We start from the raw sequence: 8,230 nt of genomic DNA, 5'->3' as shown, positions 1-8,230 counted from the left end.
CACCTTTGGGGGCGGCTTATGGCCACAGGCTCTGCAAAGCCCCAAAAAGCACTTCTGGGGGTGATGTGGATAAGTTCTGCCTGGTGGGCACAGGGGCTAAGTCCCACAGAGCCAGGGCCACCAGCATGGGCTGCTGGAGAAGTTGTGTGTGAACAACTGACTGGTGACTGGGTCACCCTTTTTTTTGGATTTGGTTTTTAATTAAAAGGACTTTTTAGCTCTTCTCTCCTCTCCTGGTAATCTCTGCTACACCACGAAGGGTGAAAGAGGCACAGGAAAGTCCCGTGGTCCCTCGGTCTGTGCCAGCAGTGCTCATGCAGTGGCAAAAGGCACAGTAGGACAAGAAATTTGGATAAAATGATACACAATTAAATCATCCACGGACGCTTGGCCCTGCCTGCAGCACACGTGATTCGATGGGTTTGTTTTACAAGTGCTTTGGCCTCATCTGCACCGGGTTTGTGGGAATTAAAGTGTTTCCCTTGGGCTCTGGCCAGAAGGGCCTGGATGGTGCCAAGAAATAAAAATCTTTCCTCTGGAAAAGCTCTCACTGCTGCAACTGCCAGGTGGAAAATGGGGAGAAACTTTCCCCAGCTTCCTGGGCATGATCCCCGAATCTCCCAGGCCAGATGTGGGAGAGGAGCAAGGTGGTGAAAGGGGGCACGGGCAGGGAACTGAGCCCCTCACCACTGCAGGACACCACACACGCCAGGGTGAATGACTAGAAAATAATTTATTGAAGAAACAGAAAGCTGCAGAAATTACAACACAGTCATGACCAGTAGAGGATGAACAAATAGAGATTAATTTTTTTCTCTCTTTTAAAACCTGTTGACAGGCTGGAGTTAAGTTTCCTGATAACTTCCCCTGCATGAGTCATTGCAAAGAACAAGGAACAAACTCCAGAGCACACAGCACAGTTTGGATAAAGTGCCTGACACATAAGACTCTTTTTTATTTTATTTTTTTTCTTTTTTAACGTTTGTAAATAGCTTAAACAAATATAGTTGCAAGACACAGAGGAGTAACAATTGCATTTCGCTGTAGAATAAAACTTATCCCATGAGAGTAACAATGAAGCAGCAGCAGCAAAAAATTAAATTAATTTAATTAGAAGGAAAAAGTCATTTAAAAACTCAGAGATGTGGCCCTCAGACTGCACGGGACGAGGACGAGCATCACCTATTGCTATACAGAAAAATGAGCAATGTTTTCTGGAGGAGGCTGGGCTGGCAGAGCCGAGGCTGTGGATTCTGTCTGACTCCTTTGTTTCCTTTAGAAATCAAAGGGGAAAAAGGAAAAACAAAAAAAACCAAACCAAAACAACCCCAATTTTTGTTCTTTGCATTTTTAATTTCCTCTCTTTAAAAACCCCAAAGAAAGACATGAGAGGAAGTGGGTTCCTCGTAGCAGCTCCTGCAGGTCTGGCCCCGTGGCCAGGTGTCCTCTGAGACAAGGGAAAGGAGCCAGCTCCACGCTGGGGGCTGTGGTGGTGCCAGGGACAGGCAGACAGGGCAGTGACCACCCAACGGTGCCCAACATGGGTTGGGGAGAGAGGTAACGAGGAGCTGATCGTCTTCCCCACCCAGACTCGGCATGGTCAGGAAAAAGGGTGGACGGTGATTTTTTTGGCAAAGCTGTTTCTCTCACTCTGTGCCAATGTCCTACCGGCACGGCTGTTGTTGGAGCTTGGCTCTGGTTGTGCCAGAGTGGGGTAAAGATGCTTAAAATCAACCCCAAGAGCCTCCTGCTTTCCCAGTGGGATGGGGACAGCGCTGCCCCACTGCCGTGGTGGGGTTTCAAAGCATAAAAGCCATCGTTGGAAAACTTCCATCCGAGGAACAGCTGGGGTGGCTGGGGGCACCACAGGTAATGGGATGACCCAAATCCCTGAAAACTTCCACAATTCAAGTAGGAGACAGCGGCCAGGGTGAACCAGTAGGTGTCAGTGGGAGATCCCAGGTCTCCTCCTCTTCCTCACTGCCCTCTGTCACCCTTGGAGGTGTTCCCGGGGCCCCATTTTCGCTCCTGCTCCCCATAGCACAAAAATGCCCTTTGGGTGCAACCCTGGTCAAGAGAATTGTCTTTAGGACAGAGCTCAGATTGTCATTACCTGCGGGGGGAAAAAAAATCTTTGGTATCGTGGCAAGTTGCTCCTCAAGGCATTTTGGTTGGGGTGGGCAGCAGGCATGGCCAGACCCAGTGTGGGCAGGACTCAGCTGAGCCAGAGAGTCCTGCTGGGCCAAAGGACAGGGAAGAGGGCTCAGATCTTGGCTTCTCCAGGGTCTCCCCTGGATGGAATCCAGCTGGTCTCTGTAAGGTCCGAGGACTTGTGACTGGGGGCTGTATCCAAGCCTGGTCAACCTTCTTGCAGTTGGAATCATGGTCTTGGCCTTCAAGCTTCTCATGGTGGAAAAGGTCTCGGAGGAGGAAATGGGACATGGGGGAGATGCTGAGCTCCCCAGAGGACAGAAGGGTTGGTCAGCAGATGAGTGGTGCTGCTGGAACCAACATCATCTCCTCCTAAGAGCCAGGTCCTTGGGCAGCAGGTCTTCCTTCCACCACCTGGTGCTGAGCATCTCGGGGCTGGCGGCAGAGGCTGCAGGGACACGGCACCAGACAAAAGCTGCAGACTGAAAAACACCTTCCTTGGCTTTTGGGGGCCACTCTGGTGGGGCCTGAGGAAGCTGAGATCTCTTTCCTCATGGTGAGCTGAGCTTTGGGTCCACCTCGAGTGGAGAAGAGGTTGGAAAGGGCTGAGGAAGCAGCAGTTTCAGGGAAATGCTCTGGGAATGGCACCACTGCCTCCTCCAGGTCCCCATCGCCCTCCTGGCCTCCCTTCTCATTGCTCCTCCCCCCCGTCTTTAAGCAGGGAGAGGAGGAGGAGCAGAGGGAGGAAGAAGCCACTCAGGGAGCTGGATTCTGGACACTGCAGAAAGCTCCAAAGCCCTTCCAAAATGCCCTGAGCCCAGCTGGTGGGTTGGGATCCTGGGTTGGGATCCTCCAGGGCCTCTTCCACTGCCTGCGCTCTTCTTCTTCAGCCGGGACAGGCATCTCTGCACAGAGTGAGAGCCAGGCTGGCGGCACAGGAGAGTCTGTCAGGGACAGAGCACTGGGTGTGCCTCTGACCCAAACCACGTTCTTGGGGACAAAGACCCCAGAAATGGGTCACTCCATCCCTGGGTCCAGCTGGGCCTTGATGCAGCACCATCTTCAGCAGCTCTATCTGTGCAGGGCAAGCGCACAGGCAGGGCTGTGAGGTGGTCCCAAGGATGGGAGCATCACCTGGAGAGGACTCAGCCCTGAGAGGGGTTTTGGGGTGCCCAGGGCTGTTTCCCTTGTCTCAGAGCACATGAGGAGCCCCATGGCTTTGCCAGCTCAGGTTCTGGTGGTGGCTGATTGTCTCTCCTCCTCTTGGCTGCGCTTGGGATTTGACCCACAGAGCTGGATAAAGCAAAAAAACAAAACCCACCAAAAACCCCCCACAAACAAAGAGAAACCACAAAGCAGAGCGAGGAGCCAGAGCTCAGGGGGAGGCAGGAGGGACGGGTGGGCACGGCAGGGTCCCGTGTCCCAGATTCCCTTACCCTGTTTGCTGGGAACGGGGCCAGGCTTTGCCCCCCACCCTCCCCGGGGGTCCCCCGAGCAGCCCCCACCTCCCCCTGTGGCTGCCACGCGATTTTCAGGGTGAGGAAAGGAAGAAAAGAGGTGAAGGAAGAAACCAAGGGGATAAAGGATGACTTTCCCGTGGTTGTGAGTTGGAACAGAACCATGATCCATGCAGAGAAATCTTCATCAACCAAAAACTCGTGGACAAAAAAAGCACAGTTTGTCCCCTCCCGCTCCCACCCCACCACCCGTCCCCGAATAATTATTACATTACTTCAAGAAAGAGTATATTTTTTTCATGCATAAATCAAATTCTCATCTTGTCTTTTTTTTTTTTGCCTTTTTTTTTTGTCTTCCTTAAATTACATTTGAACACAGAACACATATAATAAATACTCTTGTACGACATGACTCAGAGAAAAGTAACACATCTGAACGCAAAGGTATCGTCATCATCATTAGTTTTTCTTTTTTTTTTTCTTTTTTTTTTTAAAAGGACTTGTTTAAATATGAAATCTGTAAACACCAAGGGTCCTTTTTTTTTTTTAATCTTTCTCTCTCTCTTTCTCTCTCTCTCTTTCTCTCTCTTTTTTTTTAATCTTGAAACTATCCAGCTTTCATTTCCTTAACATTCAATATGTCTCCCATTGAACGCATCAAAGAAATAAGAACATGCCGTCTTCTGCAAAATTATAATTTAACAGTATAAAGCTTCAAGTCACAAATTCCAAAAACTAGCTAAGTAATTTTTTTTTTTTTTATCACATAAACTATACATTAAATATTTTGAGGTATTTCAGAGAACATTGTCAAAGGCTTGTAAGGTCTGTGCTGGGTGGCAATGAAGGCTTTCTCCTGCATAGAGAACGTCTTTGGTATCACAAGCCAGGTGGGGACTGGGGACAAGAGGGGTGGCGTGGCCAGGAGGGCGGGCAAGCCCTGGCCAAGGCAATAGTGTGGAGGGGGACGGGGGGCACAGGGAGGTGACAGGGTCTGACCGGCCCTCTCAGGCTGCCCAGCAGGATGGGGAACCCGCACGGGGTTGCTCTCACCAGGGGTGTTAGAATCCTGGAATCCTGGAATCTCCTGGGTTGGAAGGGACCCCCAAGGATCACCAAGTCCAGCTCCCGGCCCTGCACAGGACAGCCCCAAGAATCACACCAGGGTTGGCCCTGGGCAAGTTTGGTCCAACTCAAAGGAGTCGCCTTGGCCGAAGCCTGAACCAGGCAGGTACAATTCAACCCAAGTTTTCCCAAAACTGGGCATTCTGGAGATTGCTGGGGAAGAGCATCTCTGGCAGGTCCTCCTGCTGAAGCCAAGGGACAGAATGGAGCAGACGGGGCTGCAGAGACCCTCCCCAGTGAGCCAAAAACGCCCCTTTGGGGACCTGGAAACAGCTCCTACTGAAAGGATTCGCAGCTCCAGCCCATTCCCTAAAGGAAGAGTTTGGAGGAGGAGTTTGGTGAAGCTTTCCATGGTTCCTGCCTTCATCTGTCCAAACAGAAATGCCACGAGCTGTGCTACCAAAAGCGGGAACCGAAGCCCAAATCTGAGCTGAGTAAAGCAAAAACACCCCGTGAGGAAACTCACTTGGTCACCTTGTGAGGAAAATCACTTGGTCACCTTGTGAGGAAACTCACTTGGTCACCTTGTGAGGAAAATCACATGGTCACCTCTTGAGGAAAATCACTTGGTCACCTTGTGAGGAAACTCATTTGGTCACCCCATGAGGAAACTCACTTGGTCACCCCGTGGGCTTCTGCAGGGTTGCAGCACCAAGAGGCTGGAGAAGGACACGGAGCAAAGCCTTTCCCTGGGAGCAGCATCCCTGGCCACCAGGTCTGTGCTCCTGGGGCAAGAGGGGCTGGAGGGAGGGACCCTGGGGACCAGGCTGGGGGACACAGGGACATCAGAGAGGGGGGACATGCCGGGGAACCAGCACCTTTCCCTCAGCGAGGGGGATGTTTCCTCTTCAATTAGGACAAGTGTTGGGTTTCTTTCCTTCATCCCAACACCCAAAGACTACGAGAGCTGTGGGAATCTGTCCCTGTGGAGAGCTGAGGTAACAGTGAGTCTTTAGGATCAAAGCAGAGGAGCAAAGAAATGGCCACACACCTTTGGTACAAGAAAAAGGCACTCATCTACCACGCTGCCATCCCGGAGTCGCTCGCTCGCCTCCTCCCTCGCTCTCTGGGGACTCGACAGGGCTGGGGCTGGGGCTGGGGGTGGCCAGGGGCTCTGGGCCGGGCTGGCCACGGGGAGCAGGGAAAGTGGCGTTTCCAGCACAGACCAGACAAGGCAACAAAATCTTTGGTATCAGACGTGATTTTCAAATCACAAAAATTGAAAACTCAAGTGAGGTAGCCTTTAGTCTCGGGTTCTCACTAGAAATGTCTTTGCATCCTTGAGGGCCTGTGGCATTTACTCTTTTTTTTTTCTTTTTCTTTTTTTTTTCTTTTTCTTTCTTTTCCTTTTTTTCCCTTTTTTTTTTTTTTTTTTCCCTGTTGTGTTTTTCACATCCCAAACCAAGGCCCCCTTCCTGGCTTTTCAGCCCTTGAATACTACTCGATGGGGTTCAGGGATCCACCACCATCGTCACCACGTCACGACAAGACGAAGAAACAACATCAGGGGAAAAAATCAGTGGCGGGGAGCGGGGTCCTGGGGGGATGAGATTCCCATTAGGTTTTGGGTTCTGGTTGGCAAAATACGCTGCGGCACCCGCCCCTTCCTGCTCTTCCCTCTCTCCATCCCTCTCTCCCGCCCTCTGTCCAGCAATGCATTGGTTCAGTTTGGTGTGACCGTGTCCAGTCTGACACCCCCCAGCCCCTCCACCGCCCACCTACCCCAGGAGCTCTTTGGTTCAAGACGTCCTCTGACCCTGCCCGCTCAGGGCTTCGTGTGCAGGGCTTTTTTTCTTTCTCTCTTCATTCTTTCGTCCTTTCTTTCCTCTTTTTTTTGGGGTGGTTTTTTGGTTTTGGTTTGTTTTTTTTTTTTTTGGTTTTGTGGGGGTTTTTTTTGGTGAACACATACCCTTTTCTTCTCGTCTCGTTTCTTTTCTTTTCTTTTTTCCTTCTTTTCAACAAGGTGCCTTCCTGTGACACAACTGATCACTCTCAAAGTAAAGTGAATCGAAGAAACCATAGCGCTAGAACACAGATGGTACTTTTTACCCGCATAAATTCAAGAGTATCCCTTTTTTTTCGTTGATGGTTGGTTTTGGAGGATATTTTTTTCCCCAAGTGGTGGGGGAAGAAGGGGACCTTGCCTCCCCTTCATCCCCAAGCCTCTCCCAGCCCTTCCCCGTCCCCAGCGGCACCTCCTGCTCCTCGGAGCCCTCGGGGGGCTGGGAGAGGGCTGATTGTAAGGGTTTGGCCTCGTGATTGCTTTTTTATATGGCACAAGTCACCATTGAGAGCTCGGAGGAAACGATCCCTTTGAAGCTAAGTACCATTGCTCCAGAAATCCGTTTAAGGCAGGTTGTTAATTGGCACAAAAAAAAAAAAAAATCTGTTGTCTTTTTGGTAAGTTGCCGGTCTTTGCTGAGCTTGTTTGGTTGTGGTTTCGGTTGTTATTCCTTTTTTTCAGAGGGTTGCTTTTTTTCCCTTTCAATCTTGTCGGGGAGTTTTCCCCCTTCTCACACCCAGGGCTGGATTTTGCCACCAGATCCCTCGGATTTTTCTTTTCCCACCGTGCACCGATGTTGGTTCCCAGGAGGGAATTTTTTTTTGGTTGTTGTCGTTGGGTTTTTGGTTTTGTAATTTCTTTGGTAACAGAGATGAAGAGGGGGGATGGGAGGGGACAAGAGTGTGTGTCTAGGGGCGGATGGGGCGAGACGCAAAGCCAACAAATCTGCTTTGTCTGTGTCCATTCCTCAGCCGAAAAGTGAACCAGAAATCCAGAGGTGAAAGGTGGAGCCAGTCACCAGGAAAGATCAGATCCTTCTCTCCAAGTCTCTCCTCCCGTCTCCTTTCGAACAATTGTTATTTTTAAATACCCGATTTCTGTAGCTAAAATGTGCTTCTCTGACCTGCTGGGGCGCCGGGCGGCGCGGAGCAGCTGGGGTCCCCTCGGGATGGGGGTGCTCGGGTCCGTGGAGGCAGGAGGGGACTCCTTCGCCGTGGAGCTTCTCCGGGAGGGATCTGGGGCCGGGGCGCTCTCGTGGGTCGAGGGCTGTGAGTGTGTGAGGGGCCTGGGGTGTGGGTGCTCCTGGGAGGGTCCTGGGGAGATCAGAGGAAGGTGCCCATAGAGGATATGAGGGGTGCAGGAATGTCCTCAGCCAGGTTTCCAAAACCCTCAAGGGACAGAAGTGCCACGTGGCGATGGCACAGAGGGTCTGGCTGCCTTGGGGAATCCACTGCACCTCAGCAGGGGAAAACCTCCAGCAACCACAGCCCTGGCAGCAGCCTGGGAGGCCTCCAGGCACACCAGGAGCACTTTCCCTGCTCAGCCCGCTTTGAACCGCGGCAGGTTTGGCCCTGGTCCAGTGGGGTTGTGCCAGAACCCAGCCCATGACAGCACTCCTTGTGCCACCCCCACCTTTACCCCTCCCCTGTGGGAGCTGTAAGGATGGCTGTGACAGAGATCAAGGTTGGGTGAGAGGTCAGGATGGGCCCCTCTC

This window comes from Coloeus monedula, assembly GCF_965178545.1.
Source record: "Coloeus monedula genome assembly, chromosome: 27".
Taxonomy (NCBI): domain Eukaryota; kingdom Metazoa; phylum Chordata; class Aves; order Passeriformes; family Corvidae; genus Coloeus; species Coloeus monedula.
This window is presented reverse-complemented; position numbering follows the sequence as displayed.